At 43.7% G+C, this 17,996-nt stretch overlaps 1 protein-coding gene across 1 annotated transcript in view; it reads right to left on the bottom strand.

Moving 5' to 3' along the window:
* The window catches only part of CPVL (carboxypeptidase vitellogenic like), a 134,947-nt gene extending 118,002 nt beyond the window's left edge, over positions 1-16,945 (bottom strand). Inside the window, exon 1 of the mRNA XM_007505266.2 lies at positions 16,730-16,945. The gene's annotated coding sequence lies outside the window, so the exon portion shown is untranslated. The remainder of the gene's footprint in view (positions 1-16,729) is intronic.
* Between the last annotated feature and the right edge of the window lie 1,051 nt (positions 16,946-17,996).

The following is a 17,996-nucleotide window of genomic DNA, read 5'->3' as shown; positions in this document are numbered from 1 at the left end:
AATAAATAATACTAGCATCAAGGTAGGCAAGGTGCTTTACAAATCTTATCTCATTTGATCCTCACAACAACCCTGAGAAGAGAGGTGCCGCGATTATGCCCATTTTACAGATGAGCAAATTGAGGTAAATCAAGCTTAAGTGACTTGTATAGAGTTAGACAGTAAGTATCTGAGGCAGGTTTCAAAACTCAAGCAGGGACTGAACTTCTGAATCTTTGTACCTTTCCCAGTTCTCACTCCAGTGCCAGACACATAGTAAGAACTCCAAAACTGTCTGCCAATTGAATGACTTAGTAATAGATAACAGAGATAGAAGAAGGAAAGGGAACAAAATGTATTAAGTGCTAACTGCGTGCCAGGCATGGTGCAATTATTATCTCATTTGATTCTCAAAATGACCCTGGGAACTAGTTAGTATTGTTATGCATATTTTACATGTGAGGAAACTGAGGCAGATAGGGGCAGTGCCACAGAAATTGTAAATGTTTGAGAATGGATTTAAACTCAAGTCTTCCTTCAGGGCTCCAGGAAGTCTATCCACATCTAGAAATGGGAAGAGCACAGCTAGTAGAGTTAGAGGATCTGAATTCATATCCTGCCTCTGATGCTTAAAATCCACCCATGTGACCTTGGGCAATCCATTTCATCCCCTCAGACCTCATGAAAGGAGAGGGTTGTACTGGATGACCTCCAATGTCCCCCCAGGCTCTTACTCCATAATCCTCTATGTCCATTTAGCTCTCTGGACCTTTCTTCTTGATCTATAAAATGAGAGAGCTGGATGAGGGGCTCTCTTCCAGCTCTTAAGTCTAGGCTCTTCCTGGAGGAATAGTTCAAAGTCCTCTGACTGCCCCCATCTCCCCCTCCCTGGCCCACAGTACTGAGCAGCAGGAGTCTGGGCTAGCCCCAAGCCCTGTGGGATTCATTCCTGATAAGATCCAGACCAAGAATCCAGGAGTCTCTCACATTCCAAATGTCCTCTCCCCACCCAGCCCAAGGAAAGAGCAGTGAATGAGGCCAAATTCCATTCAGCAGCATTCACAAGCACCTGCGGGGCCTCTCCCAGAGGCAGGCACATGGCCCCAGGCAGCTGCCCAAGGGAGCCAAGCAGTGCCAAAGGCAAAGGGGTATCTGGACTGGGCTGGGGGAATAGCCCTTCAGGCTCCAGTTAATCCTTGTATATCCTCCAGCTCTAAGCACAGGACCTGACCATCAGCAAAGGCCCAATAAATGCTTGCTGAATGAAGGAATTAATTGACTCATTGAAAAGGCAAGAGGGTGGAATCAATGAGAAGACTCGGAAAACCAGATGTTCTGGTCCTGCAGGATCTCATCCACCTGGTCCTCCTGGTCCAACTCCTCCTGTGGCCCAGCTTCCTTTGGTTGTTTTCTACAGGCTCCAAAGGGTAGGTACAGGCGCCTGCAGAGGGGCAGATGGAGGCTGGCTGCTAGGAAGAATTTCCTAAGGAGCAAATCCATTCTAAAATGGAAGGGGCTGCCTATGGAGACCTTGAGGGAACCTCAGCTTAGGAAGGTCTCCAAGCCTAGGCTGGAGGGAAGATGTAAAAGGACAGCCCTATTCAGAGAGGACTGTACTAGATGGCTACCAGGAATCTAGTCTGTGTTTCTAGCATTCCTTCTGCAAAAATCAGGGCATCATTGGGAGAAGAAGGATCTTGAGGGTTATAATCCTGTTGGCTGGACAACGTCCATACCATTCTAGACCGGGACCATCTATCTACTCTGCCTTCTTAAAGAGCATCTATCTACTCTACCTTCTGAAAGCATCTATCTACTCTACCTTCTGAAAGAGCATCTCTCTACTCTGCCTTCTGAAAGCATCTGCCTTCTGAGAGAGCATCTATCTACTCTGCCTTCTGAAAGAGCATCTATCTACTCTGCCTTCTGAGAGAGCATCTATCTACTCTGCCTTCTGAAAGAACATCTATCTACTCTGCCTTCTGAAAGAGCATCTCTCTACTCTACCTTCTGAAAGAGCATCTATCTACTCTGCCTTCTGAAAACTCTGCCTTCTGAAAAAGCATCTATCTACTCTGCCTTCTGAAAGAGCATCTATCTACTCTGCCTTCTGAAAGAGCATCTATCTACTCTGCCTTCTGAAAGAGCATCTATCTACTCTACCTTCTGAAAGAACATCTATCTACTCTGCCTTCTGAAAGAGCATCTCTCTACTCTACCTTCTGAAAGAGCATCTATCTACTCTGCCTTCTGAAAACTCTGCCTTCTGAAAAAGCATCTATCTACTCTGCCTTCTGAAAGAGCATCTATCTACTCTGCCTTCTGAAAGAGCATCTATCTACTCTGCCTTCTGAAAACTCTGCCTTCTGAAAAAGCATCTATCTACTCTGCCTTCTGAAAGAGCATCTATCTACTCTGCCTTCTGAAAGAGCATCTATCTACTCTGCCTTCTGAAAGAGCATCTATCTACTCTACCTTCTGAAAGAGCATCTCTCTACTCTGCCTTCTGAAAGAGCATCTATCTGCCTTCTGAAAGCATCTATCTCCTCTGCCTTCTGAAAGAGCATCTCTCTACTCTACCTTCTGAAAGAGCATCTATCTACTCTGCCTTCTGAAAGCATCTATCTGCCTTCTGAAAGAGCATCTATCTACTCTGCCTTCTGAAAACTCTGCCTTCTGAAAGAGCATCTATCTACTCTGCCTTCTGAAAACTTTGCCTTCTGAAAGAGCATCTCTCTACTCTACCTTCTGAAAGAGCATCTATCTACTCTGCCTTCTGAAAGAGCATCTATCTACTCTGCCTTCTGAGAGAGCATCTATCTACTCTGCCTTCTGAAAGAGCATCTATCTACTCTGCCTTCTGAAAGAGCATCTCTCTACTCTACCTTCTGAAAGAGCATCTATCTACTCTGCCTTCTGAAAGCATCTATCTACTCTGCCTTCTGAGAGAGCATCTATCTACTCTACCTTCTGGAAGATTCCATGACAGCCTTTTACACTTCATTTTCTTCATCAAGAAATCTCTCCTCCCTCTTGCTGTGTATAAAGACATTTAAAAAATCTCTTTGGGCAGTTGCTATGATAAAAAAAATAGAGTACTCTTAGGTTCTCAAGGTATTTGCAGCCCATAATGAGCTTATTCCTCCAAATTCTCCTTCTATAGAATCTGGGATTTAGAGCTGGCAAGGACCAACCCATTTTAGAGAAGGAAGCCAAGGTCCAGATGTCACATGATTAGTAAATAAGATGAGATTTGAACCCAGATCTTCCTAAATCCAGCTCTAGAATTCTATCCTCTATGCCAGGTTGCCTTCTGTTTTTCCTATTTTTTCCCCAGATACCTTCATTCCACCCCCTCTAAGTTTCTCTCAAGAGTGTTTTTTAAAACATTCTCCACAACTTCCGGTCAAGATGGCAGCTTAGAGAAAGCTAAAATTCGGAGATCGAGAAAACCTTCCTTACCTATCTCAAACGGAATGCTCCTAGGGCATCGAAATTCAAAACAGACCCCAGAAACACTCCTCCTGGACCTGGATCAAAAAGTACGGCCCCCCAAGAGTCAGAGCCCGAGATCACTCGGATCTAAGGGGAAGGCAAAGGGAAGGTCCCAGGACCCATCCCCCCCAACCCAGAGTGCTGAGTCCGAGGCAGCAGCAGGAACCTCAGGGCAGGCAGGGGGGCCTCAGGAGCTGGCTGTTCTGAGGGCCGACCCCTGAAAACGACCTGAGCCAGTCGAGGGGGCACCCAGACAGCAGGGAGGCGGGGGGGGGGGGTGCGGGTGGGGGGAGCCTGTAGCTCCCTGACCAGAACCTTCCATCTGGGTCTCACTGAAGGTCTCTGCCTGAGGGCATACTCAGTCTTAGGTTAATCCTATCACCAGCCCTCAGAGCTCCAGGAAGCCATGGAACCTCCCCCCTCAGAGTGGAGGGTCATCTGAAACAACAGTAACCCTCAGGGCTGGCAAAAGGGCCTTGGAGCTGAAGGCCAAATCCTGAAAACAACCTGACCCAGTCGAGGGGGCACCCAGACAGCAGGGAAACAGAGAGAGACAGGAGGAGCCTGTAGCCCCCTGACCAGATCCTTCCATCTGAGTCTCACTGAAGGTCCTTGCCTGAGGGCATACTCAGTCTGAGGTTAATCCTATCAACAGCCCTCAGAGCTCCAGGAAGCCGAGGCCCCTCCCCCCTCAGAGTGCTGGCTGAGGCACAGAAACAAGGGCCAAGACATAGAAGGGACAATCTGCCTAGGGCTAAAACCTCTGAACACCAGACAGAGATAAGAAAAGCTAATCCTCCCCACTCAGATAGAGATGGCAAACTCCACAGAAGCACAAAAAAACCAAAATTCCAAAAATAAACAAGAAGAAGGGGAAGACTTTGGACACATTTTATGGAGCAAAAATACAAAATACAGAGGAGATAGAAGAGGAAACACAAGCAAATGCTCCAAAACCTTCCAAAGGAAATGGAAACTCTCCACAAACCCATGAAGAATATGAATCAGAAATGATCAAAAAGATGGAAGCCTTCTGGGAGGAAAAATGGGAAATAATGCAAAAGAAATTCACATATCTACAAAACCAGTTTGACCAAATTGAAAAGGAAAACCAGGCTTTAAAGCAAGAACTAATAAAGCAAAGCCAAAACACCAAGAAATTAGAAGAGAACATAAAATATCACACTGACAAGGTGACAGATTTGGAAAATAGAGGGAGAAGAGATAATTTAAGAATAATTGGACTTCCAGAAAAGCCAGAAATAAACAGCAAACTCGACATCGTACTACAAGATAATCAAAGAAAATTGCCCAGAGATTCTAGAACAAGGGGGCAATACAGCCACTGACAGAGCTCACAGAACACCCTCTACACTAAACCCCCAAAAGATAACTCCCAGGAATGTAATTGCCAAATTCCAAAGCTCTCAAACAAAAGAAAAAATCCTACAAGAAGCCAGAAAAAGACAATTTAGATATAAAGGAATGCCAATCAGGGTCACACAAGACCTTGCAATTTCTACTCTGAATGATCGTAAGGCATGGAACATGATCTTCAGAAAGGCAAGAGAGCTGGGTCTTCAACCAAGAATCAGCTATCCAGCAAAACTGACTATATACTTCCAAGGGAAAGTATGGGCATTCAACAAAATAGAAGATTTCCAAGTTTTTGCAAAGAAAAGACCAGAGCTCTTTGGAAAGTTCGACACTGAAAAGCAAAGAGCATGGAATACCTGAAAAGGTAAATATGAAGGAAAGGGAAAAGGAGAAAATGTTATCTTCTTCTTTTACTCAAACTCTCTTCTATAAGGACTATATTTGTATCAATCTATGTATACTGACATGTGGGGAAAATGTAATGTGTAAATAGGGGGAAAAGAAAGACGAATAGAATAATCTTTCTCACACAAAGATTCACATGGGAAGGGGAAGGGAAGGAAACTCCTATAAGAAGGAGAGGAAGAGAATTTTTACTTAAACCTTAATCTCAAGGAAATCAACTCTGAGAGGGAAAAACACCCAGATCCATTGGGATCTTGAATTCTATCTTACCCAACAAGGGTAGGGAGAAGGGAAAACCAAGGGGGAGAGGGAGGAGGGAAAACAAAAGGGGAGGGAAAGTGAAGGGGGGAGGGGGAGGGAACAAAAAGGGAGGGACTAAAAAAGGAAACATATCAAGGGAGGGGACAAGGGGGACTGATTCAAAGTAAATCACTGGACTAAAAGGTAGAGCTGAAGAAGAAAAGGTTAGAATTAGGGAAGGATATCATAATGCCAGGGAATCCACAAATGACAGTCATAACTTTGAACGTGAATGGGATGAACTCACCCATAAAACGTAGATGAATAGCAGAATGGATTAGAATCCAAAACCCTACCATATGTTGTCTTCAAGAAACACACATGAGGTGGGTTGATACCCACAAGGTTAGAATTAAAGGATGGAGTAAGACCTTCTGGGCCTCAACTGACAGAAAGAAGGCAGGAGTGGTAATCATGATATCTGATAAAGCCAAAGCAAAAATAGACCTGATCAAAAGGGATAGGGAAGGTAATTATATTTTGTTAAAAGAGACTTTAGAAAATGAGGAAATATCACTAATCAACATGTATGCACTAAATAATATAGCACCCAAATTTCTAATGGAGAAACTAGGAGAATTGAAGGAAGAAATAGACAGAAAAACCATATTAGTGGGAGACTTAAACCAACCATTATCAAATTTAGATAAATCAAATCAAAAAATAAATAAGAAAGAGGTAAAAGAAGTGAATGAAATCTTAGAAAAATTAGAATTAATAAACATATGGAGAAAAATAAATAGGGATAAAAAGGAATACACCTTCTTCTCAGCACCACATGGCACATTCACAAAGATTGACCATACATTAGGTCACAGAAATATGGCACACAAATGCAGAAAAGCAGAAATAATAAATGCAGTCTTTTCAGATCACAAGGCAATAAAAATAATGTTCAGGAATGGTACATGGAAAACTAAATCAAAAACTAATTGGAAATTAAACAATATGATACTCCAAAATCGTTTAGTTGGAGAAAAAATCATAGAAACAATTAACAATTTCTTCGAGGAAAATGACAATGGCGAGACATCCTTTCAAACCTTTTGGGATGCAGCCAAAGCAGTAATCAGAGGTAAATTCATATCCCTGAGTGCATATATCAACAAACTAGGGGGAGCAGAGATCAATCAATTGGAAATGCAAATTAAAAAACTCAAAAAACGATCAAATTAAAAACCCCCAGCAGAAAACCAAACTAGAAATCCTAAAAATTAAGGGAGAAATTAATAAAATCAAAAGTGATAGAACTATTGATTTAATAAATAAGACAAGAAGCTGGTACTTTGAAAAAACAAACAAAATAGACAAAGTACTGGTCAATCTAATTTTAAAAAGGAAGGAAGAAAAGCAAATTAACAGCATCAAAGATGAAAAGGGGGACAGCACCTCCGATGAAGAGAAAATTAAGGCAATCATTAAAAATTACTTTGCCCAATTATATGGCAATAAATACACCAATTTAGGTGATATGGATGAATATATACAAAAATACAAACTGCCTAGACTAACAGAAGAAGAAATAGAATTCTTAAATAATCCCATATCAGAAAATGAAATCCAAGAAGCCATCAAAGAACTTCCTAAGAAAAAATCCCCAGGGCCTGATGGATTCACCAGTGAATTCTATCAAACATTCAGAGAACAGTTAATCCCAATACTAAAAAAACTATTTGACATAATAAGCAAAGAGGGAGTTCTACCAAACTCCTTTTATGACACAAACATGGTACTGATTCCAAAACCAGGCAAGTCAAAAACAGAGAAAGAAAACTATAGACCAATCTCCCTAATGAATATAGATGCAAAAATCTTAAATAGGATACTAGCAAGAAGACTCCAGCAAGTGATCAGAAGGGTCATCCACCATGATCAAGTAGGATTTATACCAGGGATGCAGGGCTGGTTCAATATTAGGAAAACCATCCACATAATTGACCACATCAACAAGCAAACCAACAAGAACCACATGATTATCTCAATAGATACAGAAAAAGCCTTTGATAAAATACAACACCCATTCCTATTAAAAACACTAGAAAGCATAGGAATAGAAGGGTCGTTCCTAAAAATAATAAACAGTATATATCTAAAACCATCAGCTAATATCATCTGCAATGGGGATAAACTAGATGCATTCCCAATAAGATCAGGAGTGAAACAAGGATGCCCATTATCACCTCTACTATTTGACATTGTACTAGAAACACTAGCAGTAGCAATTAGAGAAGAAAAAGAAATTGAAGGCATCAAAATAGGCAAGGAGGAGACCAAGTTATCACTCTTTACAGATGACATGATGGTCTACTTAAAGAATCCTAGAGATTCAACCAAAAAGCTAATTGAAATAATCAACAACTTTAACAAAGTTGCAGGATACAAAATAAACTCACATAAGTCATCAGCTTTTTTTATATATCTCCAACACAGCTCAGCAGCAAGAACCAGAAAGAGAAATCCCATTCAAAATCACCTTAGACAAAATAAAATACCTAGGAATCTACCTCCCAAGACAAACACAGGAACTATATGAACACAATTACAAAACACTCGCCACACCACTAAAACTAGACTTGAGCAATTGAAAAAACATTAATTGCTCATGGATAGGACGAGCCAATATAATAAAAATGACCATCCTACCCAAACTTATTTATCTATTTAGTGCCATACCCATTGAACTCCCTAAAAATTTCTTACTGATTTAGAAAAAAACATAACAAAGTTCATTTGGAATAACAAAAGATCAAGGATATCCAGGGAAATAATGAAAAAAAAAAACACATATGATTGGGGCCTTGCAGTCCCTGACCTTAAACTATATTACAAAGCAGCAGTCATCAAAACAATTTGGTACTGGCTAAGAGACAGAAAGGAAGATCAGTGGAATAGACTGGGGGAAAGCGACCTCAGCAAGACAGTATACGATAAACCCAAAGATCCCAGCTTTGGGGACAAAAATCCACTATTCGATAAAAACTGCTGGGAAAACTGGAAGACAGTGTGGGAGAGATTAGATTTGGATCAACACCTCACACCCTACACCAAGATAAATTCAAAATGGGTGAATGACTTAAACATAAAGAAGGAAACCGTAAGTAAATTGGGTAAACACAGAATAGTATACATGTCAGACCTTTGGGAGGGGAAAGATTTTAAAACCAAGCAAGACATAGAAAGAATCACAAAATGTAAAATAAATAATTTTGACCACATCAAATTAAAAAGCTTTTGTACAAACAAAACCAATGTAACTAAAATCAGAAGGGAAACAACAAATTGGGAAAAAATCTTCATAGAAACCTCTGACAAAGGTTTAATTACTCAAATTTATAAAGAGCTAAATCAATTGTACAAAAAATCAAGCCATTCTCCAATTGATAAATGGGCAAGGGACATGGATAGGCAGTTTTCAGATAAAGAAATCAAAACTATTAATAAGCACATGAAGAAGTGTTCTAAATCTCTTATAATCAGAGAGATGCAAATTAAAACAACTCTGAGGTATCACCTCACACCTAGCAGATTGGCCAACATAACAGCAAAGGAAAGTAATAAATGCTGGAGGGGATGTGGCAAAGTGGGGACATTAATTCATTGCTGGTGGAGTTGTGAACTGATCCAACCATTCTGGAGGGCAATTTGGAACTATGCCCAAAGGGCGACAAAAGAATATCTACCCTTTGATCCAGCCATAGCACTGCTGGGTCTGTACCCCAAAGAGATAATGGACACAAAGACTTGTACAAAAATATTCATAGCTGCGCTCTTTGTGGTGGCCCAAAACTGGAAAACGAGGGGATGCCCATCAATTGGGGAATGGCTGAGCAAATTGTGGTATATGTTGGTGATGGAATACTATTGTGCTAAAAGGAATAATAAAGTGGAGGAATTCCATGGAGACTGGAACGACCTCCGGGAAGTGATGCAGAGCGAGAGGAGCAGAACCAGGAGAACATTGTACACAGAGACTAATACACTGTGGTATAATCGAACGTAATAGACTTCTCCATTAGTGGCGGTGTAATGTCCCTGAACAATCTGCAGGGATCCAGTAGAAAAAACACTCTTCATAAGCAGAGGATAAACCGTGGGAGTAGAAATATGGAGGAAAAGCAACTGCCTGACCACAGCGGTTGAGGGGACATGACAGAGGAGAGACTCTAAAGGAAACCCTAATGCAAATATTAACAACATAGCAATGGGTTCAAATCAAGAACACATGTGATACCCAGTGGAATCACGTGTCGGCTACGGGGGGGGGGGGAGGAGGAAAAGAAAATAATCTTTGTCTTTAGTGAATAATACTTGGAAATGATCAAATAAAATATTATAAAATTAAAAAAAAACATTTTCCGCAATTCCCCCCAAATTGGGGGGGTGGGGTTTAATCCTGACATTAAGACTAGACACACTGCCTACTGATTCTAAGTGGCAATGAGTGTGGGAGTGGAGAGAATTTCCCACATCTCAGGATCATGCTTCCATGGTAATGAAACATCATCACTGAGTATTCAGCATGTTGCTACTAGGACCACTGGCTCTTTCTCACCTGGTCTTCTTAATTCCATTTTTGTCCTTCAGTGAGTTACCTATTTTTAGTGAAGTTTAATTTATTTGCTGATGATCCTTTCATGAATTATTTACCATATCATTTAGATTCTACTCACATCCTCCAAGGTGCTGGGACACCCTTCTTCTCCATTCATTTTCTCCCACCAATATGATTTTTTATTGCTATATTTCTGCTTTGATCAACCTATCCTGATTTCCTTGCTAGTCCTCAAACTCCATATTCTCATTTGTCTTTTTTTTATGTCTACTTTCTCTCTATCATTGTCCTGGCTATCCCCCATGTCTGGAATGCCCTCCCTCCTCAACTCTGCCTAAGAGAATCAGCAGCTTCCTTCAAGACTAGGCTCAGGGGTGGTTAGGTATCACAATGAATACAGCTCCAGGTCTGTAGTTGGGAAGTCACTTAATCACAATTGCCCAGCCCTTACCACTCCTCTACCTTAGGATGGATACCTATAATATCCACTCTAAGACAAAAGATAAGGGCTTCTTTTTTTTAAATACTAACCTTTCATCTTAAAATCAACACTGGATATTCACTCCAAGGCAGAAGAGTAGTAAGGGCTGGCAATGGGGGTGAAGGGACTTGCCCAGGGTCACACAGCTAGGAAGTATCTGAGGTCATATTTGAACCCAGGACCTCTTGTCTCTAGACTCAACTCTCAAACCACCGAGTCACCTTGAAGGTAAGGGCTTTTAAAAAGAGAATATCTGCACAATAAAGAAGTGGTGGACAACAGCTGTGGAATATGGTATACTCTGTCAGAGAGAAAGCCTGAATCTGGTGTAAGTGTCTTCCTTTGTTACCAGGAAGGGTCTCATGATGTAAGAGAAGGGGAGGGAGACAGAAAATGATAGTGATATAAAAACAAAATAGAGCAATACTTAAAAAAAAATCCAATGAAATCAAACAAACAAGAAACTGCAGGGGAAGATGGCGGCTCTGGATTTTCTGTTTCCATTGGGAGATTTTAGTCTTTGGAGTTCAGAAGCAGGACAGAGAATCCCAGCCCTACCATTAGCTATCCATGGTGGCTCCCTCCAGGGCCCTCATTTCCTCAGTCTTCAGATGAGGTCTCCTCCAGCTCTAAGAGTCAGAGATTCTCAAGGACACTCAGGCTGACCAACAAGGGAAGAGAGATGACCCATTGAACTTTCAACAGCAGCCAAGTCACTTGGACTGCTCAGCTAATGGACTGTCCCTATGAAGGTCTGCCTGGTTCTGGGTGCAGGGAACAAGCTGTGCAGGTCAGCAATTCTAGAACCCTGTGGGAAACCTGAGCCGGCTTTTGTGTGGGGCAGACACTTTAAGATGGGTTCCTATTACACTGTATTTGGCAAAGAGGGCTCATTTTCCGGCAAAGCCAGAAATCAGACACACAGAAAAGACACAGAGAGAGGCAGAGGGGGAGAGAGACGTCGGTGTGGGGAGAAGAGAGAGAGAGGCAGAGAGAGACACTCCAAATGACCTCCTGGTCTCTGAGGCACCTGTCAGGGATCAGCAGAAGAATAGCAAAGTCCATCCTTTTAGCCCTGTCTGTTTAAGGATTGGAGATCTCCTTGTGTCTCTTCCCACTCCCAGGAAGCTCTTGGCTCCCCAAATCTCAGTCAAAAACCATCCCTCAAAGCTCAGTGTCCCCCGAGTGGTTACTACAACAGTCTCCACAAGGAAGTCTCATCAGGAAGGGTTTCCATTCTCAGACCTTTGCTGTGGCTTCCAAAGTCCTTTGATGTCAACTCAAAACTACTGATAATGAGATGTAGAATTGTTTCCCAACATGTTTTCTTTCAACACATCCCTACTTGAGAGGCCAGCTGGAAAGTGCACCAGCCACAGAGTCAAAGGCCCTGAATTTGAATCCCAGATATGCCACTTACTATGTGGGAAAAGCCTCAGTTTCCTCATCTGTAAAAATAAATAAATTAAATAAAAAAGGGACATCGAACTAGATGGCCTCTAAAGTCCTTTCTAGCTTTACCTCTTCGAAGCTGTGTGTGACCTTAGACATGTCATTAATTTCTCCAGCCCTCAGTTTCCACATCTGTAAAAGGAGGGAGTTGGAGTAGAAAATCTCTGAGGCCCCTTCTACGTCTAGACCTCAGATTCTATGAATACCCTGTGTTTCTCCCTAGGAAGGGCAACTTCTGCCCATTAGTAATGCTTTGTTGATTTTTTTTTTAATCAGCCACCTATTATGTATTCCTGCCTTAGACACAATTCTGACAAGCTCCATTATGTGGTTTTCTAGCCCACAGCGGCAAATTGAAAGACGGTCTGGGACAGGCAGATACACCAACCACAGCAAGACCCGTCTGCTGGCACCCTGAAAATAAGGAAGGAGTCAGGGAAACGACAGCAAGCCCAGGCAAGTGCGGTCCAAAGCCTCCAGGTCTGGGGCCACTATAAACCCTTCCCTTGTGCATCAGGCCAGACATTTATTCAGAGCCTACTATGTGCTAAGAGCTGGAGAGCAGAGAAAAGCCAAAGCCCGCCCCTGCCTTCAAGGAGTCCAGAAGAGGCCACGACACGCTAACAGCTCTGTCCAACAAGATACAGGTAGGATAAATTGGAGGTCTACAAACTGGAGAAAGTCAAAGATCTGATTGGAGGGTTCTACAAGGCCATGCTGGGGACCCCATTGAGGCACACAGGAAGCCAAGCCTGGGAGGAGCAGAAGACTTGGCTTCGAAAGCAGGATCCTCCGCTTAATCATTGTAATTACGCTGCTGCTGCTAATGATAATGATAACAATAATGACATGGGAACTATGGCAGAAATGCTTGGGGACTTGCCTTGTGCCCTCCACAATGAAAATGTCACCTATCTATGGCTTAATAAATGCTCTGGAGCATCCTAAGGGCTAGGCACACGGGCAGAACCTGGATTCAAATCTCCCCATGTACTTCTGAGCACCGTTAAGTACAATCCTGGAGCCTCAGAGCTTGGAATTTGCTTGAAGCTCTTCTACAGCCCCCTTGACCTCCATTTTATACATGAGGAAACTGAGGCTCAAAGAAAATGAAGGGACTTGGCTATGGCTGAAGATTCGTTCCTGCCCTACCAGACTCCAGAACTAATGGCTTGAGTCTGGGTTTTAGAAGCTTTGCATCTCCTTCCTCATTTGTTTGTTTGTTTGAATAATATTTTATTTCTTTCCCCACTTGCATATAAAAACAATTTTTAACATTTTAAAAAAATTTCAAGTTTCAAATTCTCTCTTTATCCCCAATTCCTGACATCTCCTTCCCCTTTCTCAGGCTGCAGCTACTATTTCTTAACTGAGGTCATTTGTAAGCTCAGGAAATGGAGCTACAGAAACTAGATTTGCACAGACATACTCATGCATGTATGGGTGTATATCTCTATATTTACACGACAATTATAAGTATATCCTCTGAAAAGTTGGTGGTTTATATTTATGTAAATATATCTCCTTATTCAAAATGGTAGTTTATATTTATAGAAATATATGCATATCTATATCTCTTCATTCAATTTCTTAAATTAAAAATTATTTAAATTTAAATATATTTATTATCAATTTAAATTTTTTATTTTATTTTTATGTATTCATATTTATTTTAATTTATTAAATTTTAATTTATATTGATTTTATTTATTTATTAACTTTTAGATTTTATTTTTACTTAATTTTTATTTAGTTTATTTAATGATTATATTAATTATATATGAATTTATTACAATTTAAATATTTTTATAAAATAGAGCCTAAGCACTCATTTCCCTAATTGTCTAATGAAAACTCAGTTTCCTGACAATCTTCAGGCACTAAGCCAACTTGAGGGCAGAGAGGGAAAAGAGAAGCACCTAAACTGTCTTCATGTATTGGGCATTTGGATATGACCAGAGGAGCGTGACTCCCTTGAAGTAAAGGCCCTTCTGGCATCCCTGTCCAGCTCTCCTACTTCCCAGTGGCTGACTTTTTGCTTCTGGAGGGGTGGGGGCGCAGCTAAGCAATTCTCTTCCCCCTCTAGAGGCTCTTCTCTTCCCCTGAAATCCCACATGCCTTCTAGGGTCCTGCTTTGGCTATCGATGTGTCCTTTCCTCCAAAGCTGCTAGTGAGGGCACTGGGGACCACCAAGGGAGCGCTGGGCACTGGCCACTCCTAGCCTGCCCGTCATATTGTCCTGGTACCTAACCCACTGCAGGCGATAGACAGATGTCCAGAGTAAGGGAGATGGAAAGGACCTCGGTCTGCCCCCTCACTTCTGGGTAATTCTACCCATCAGGAAGCCTCCCCTTACATACAAACTGCTCTCTCTGCCTGTCTCTAGTTCTGCCCTTTGGGACCCCCAAAAGCTAAAAACCTCTGATCCCTCTTGCACACACAAGACAGTCCTAGAGAGACTTTGCATCATAAAATTATAGCTGGAAAGGGCCCTGGAGATCATCAGATCTAACCCTCTCATTTCATAGATGAGGAAACAAGGACTGAGAGGTTGACTTAATAAAGGCCAGCATTTATAGTGCCTAGCTTTGTGCTCAGCATTTTATAAATATTATCTCATTTGGTCCTCACAACCACTCTGGGAGGCAGGTACAATTATTATCCCTATTTTACAGTTGAGGGAACTGTAAAAACTAGTGTCTGGACCAGGATTTGAACTCAAGTCTTCCTGACTCTAGGCTTAGGGATCTACTCACTGCCTATTAGTGGTAGAAATAATATAATTATAATAATAGATAACATTTATAAAATCCTTAAAAGATTTATAAAGTGCTTTACAGTTATTTCACTTGATCTTCACCACAACTTTGGGAAGTAGGTGTTATTATTATGCCCATTTTACAGATGAGGAAAATGAGGTAGGCAGAGGTTAAGCAATTTGTTCAAGTCATACATGGCTAATAAGAGTCTGAGATGAGATTTGAACTCGGGTCTTCCTGACTCCAGGTCCAGTCTTTGTAGGCAGGGAGGTGGCACCCCAGGGCTTATTTCCTCCATGGATCAGATGTGGTCTGCCCAGGGTAGAGCACAGAGCTATAGGAGATGATCACAACTTTATTTCCTCGAGTTATGTCTCTCTTACCATAGCCCAAGATCCTAGTGGCCATCGGGTTGTCTCATTCCAAGCTGGCAGTCCCCAAGCTTCCAGAGGCTTCTCAGACAATCTCTGCCCAAGCCCCAGGCATTAGATGGCTTATCAATAACCGGGCGCCAGATTACTCCCTTCCTCTTCACTTCCATGGAGTAAAAGATGGATGAGGTGAAACTCCTGCCAAAGGGCTACTTCTACCCTGTAGAAGGCAGAAGTCTGCTTTTGAAAAGCCTGAGGCATGAGTGGCATGAATGCCCCCTAATTCACAGGCCCTCTGGTAGACCCAGTAGTAAGGGGTGGCAAGAGCACTCACTGATGCTGGCTCAGGGGACCTACGTTCAAATCCCGCCTCTACTGCTTCCAAGTGGGGGGCTCCAGACTCAATTTCTTCATCAGTAAAATAGCAGAATTGGGCTAGATGGTTTTTGAGGTCCCCTCGTCCCTAGCTCTGAGATCCCCTGAATTCCTGTTAGCACCTGATGCTGATGGTAGCCCTAAAGTGGCCCAGATGTCTCTGAGCCGTGGCTTGCTAGGACTGCCTACCTCCCACTACTGTTGCTTGGCCCACACATAGACACGTCTGTGGAGTGGACGGAGTGATAGAGCCGGCACTGGTCTCGCCTAACTTTAGAACGATGCTCCCCAAGTAAACTTTAAGTGGCCACAGTCATCTGAGCCTAGAGTAAGGGTTGGAAAAGACTCTTGGAGTCATGGAGCCCCTCTTTTTACCTCGCTTTACATCTAAGGAAACTGAGGCACAGAACAATTGGGGCAGGTCCTTTCCCCTATCCACAGCTGAAATCTGATTGATCCATCTCCCCTGCTCAGTACTGAGTCCTGAGGAAGTCTGGCCCCTATGCCCTCCCCAAGCACCCCACACGTCTCCTGGGAAGCCCTTTCCCGGTTATCATTCATTCAGAGCACTCAGCCTAGCCAGCAAATGGAGGAAAATCTGACCTGGAGAATTTGGGGAGACTTTGACTGGATGGGACTCAGAACCAAAGATTTAGAGCCACCAGACATATTCAGAGATCGCCAGCCCCAACTCCCTCCTGGGGAAACTGAGGCCTAAAGACGGAGTCACACGGGAAGGGGCAGAGTTGGATCTGAACCTGGGTCCTACGACTCCAAGACCCAAGTTCTTTCCACTCTTCAAAGCCGGTTTCCTCAGGGAAAGGAGTCCCAGATTTAAAGCTAAAATGGAACCTCAGCGCTCCTCCTTCCCATTTTACAGGTAAGTAAACTGAGGCACGGAGCCATTAAGTGACCTGCCCTAGGCTAGACTTGAACCCTGTCTGCCCCGAGCCACTCTCCTCCGGGAGATGCCAGGCACACCAGCCTCTCCATGACCCACTCACAATGTCCCGGTGGGAGCCGCTGTTTCGGCAGTTCCTCCTAGTGGCGAGCCCGCGGCCCTCCCTCCAGCTCTGCAGGCCCAGCGCTAGGGCCCTCGTCCCCGCACTCCGATCCCCCGGCACCCCGGAGCCCAGAGGGGACAGCAGCCCCCAGCCTGGGCTGCGAGTGTAGCGGCACTCACCGGACCCGACGCTCACACCTCGGCTCAGCCAATAGGCACGAGAGGCGGCCGGACGGCGCTCCGGGCGGTGCAGCCGATCCCTCCCTCCCAACCTGCTCCAGGAGACCCTCGGAGGCTTCTGCGGGCTGGCCGGGCCGGAGCTCCGCTGCTCTGGGACGGCGGGGACGAAGCCGCCTCCTTTAGCGCGCGCCACCCAATCACGAGGAGGAGCAGGAAGAGGGAGGCGAGCCGGCTCCGCCGAGCCTGTCCAAGGTCCCCTGACTCTCACGTGATCCCGGCGACAGGCGGCCGAATTCCTCCCCTCCCCTCCCCTGGCTGCTTCCCCCGCGCCACTGGCCCCCGGGTCCCTCCTCCACCTGCGGGACCGGTCCGCGGGGCCCCGCTGACCCCTAGACACCCCCCAGCCCCCGTGCGGTGAGTCTGTTTGGCACTGAATTAGTCACGAATAAGGAACGCTCTTTTCTCCCTCCCCTCCCCCACTTCCCCTGCGGGAGCAAAACCTGTTTTGTTTTTGCCTGTGGAACCTCCGCCCAACACGGCGGCTGCCCACATAGTAGGTGCTTAATAGCTGTTTATTCAATGAACCCATTGACATTTTGGTCCGGATGAGCCCATTAAAAAAGAAATGGGATTTTCCATTGTAATAATAATATTGAAAAAAGTAATAACAATATTGGATAGTGGGAGATCAATCAATAAACACCTATTAGGCGCCTTGTGTATGCCTAGCACTGTGTTGGGTGCTGACGACTGAAAGACAAAACTGGAACAAGCACTCGGGGTACCCCGGGAGCTTACCTCCCTATAGCTCCAGCAGTTAATAGAGCGTCTGGCATGGGGAGCACTCGAGTGGAAAGAGCCCCCCACCCCCACCTCTCCGCCTCTGGCATCACCCAGTCTGATTTGGATATCACCAGCTGTGTAACCTTGGAAAAGTCGTTTCCTCTCCCTGTGCCTCAGTTTCCTCATCCATAAAATGATGGAGTTGGACTACCTTGCACCTTCGGCCCCTTTCGGGTCTAAATCTGAAATTCTTTATGGATTTGATGGATCAGAGGTAAGGACTGGACAGATTCTTAGATATCATCTAGACCAAAACTTAGACTTTACAGACTGGGAATGCTGAGGTCCAAGAGGTCAGGACAACAAGACAACTTTCCTCTGTGGCTAGAACGCTGGACTTCAGATCTCTAAGACTTCAACTGAAATCCTCACTGGGACTCTGAACTAACTCTGTGACCTCGGACCAACCTCTTCAGCTATAAAT

Source organism: Monodelphis domestica, chromosome 5 (genome assembly GCF_027887165.1).
Source record: "Monodelphis domestica isolate mMonDom1 chromosome 5, mMonDom1.pri, whole genome shotgun sequence".
Classification (NCBI taxonomy): Eukaryota; Metazoa; Chordata; class Mammalia; order Didelphimorphia; family Didelphidae; genus Monodelphis; species Monodelphis domestica.
Note: the sequence above shows the minus strand (reverse complement) of the source record. Positions and strands in the feature narration are given on the sequence as shown.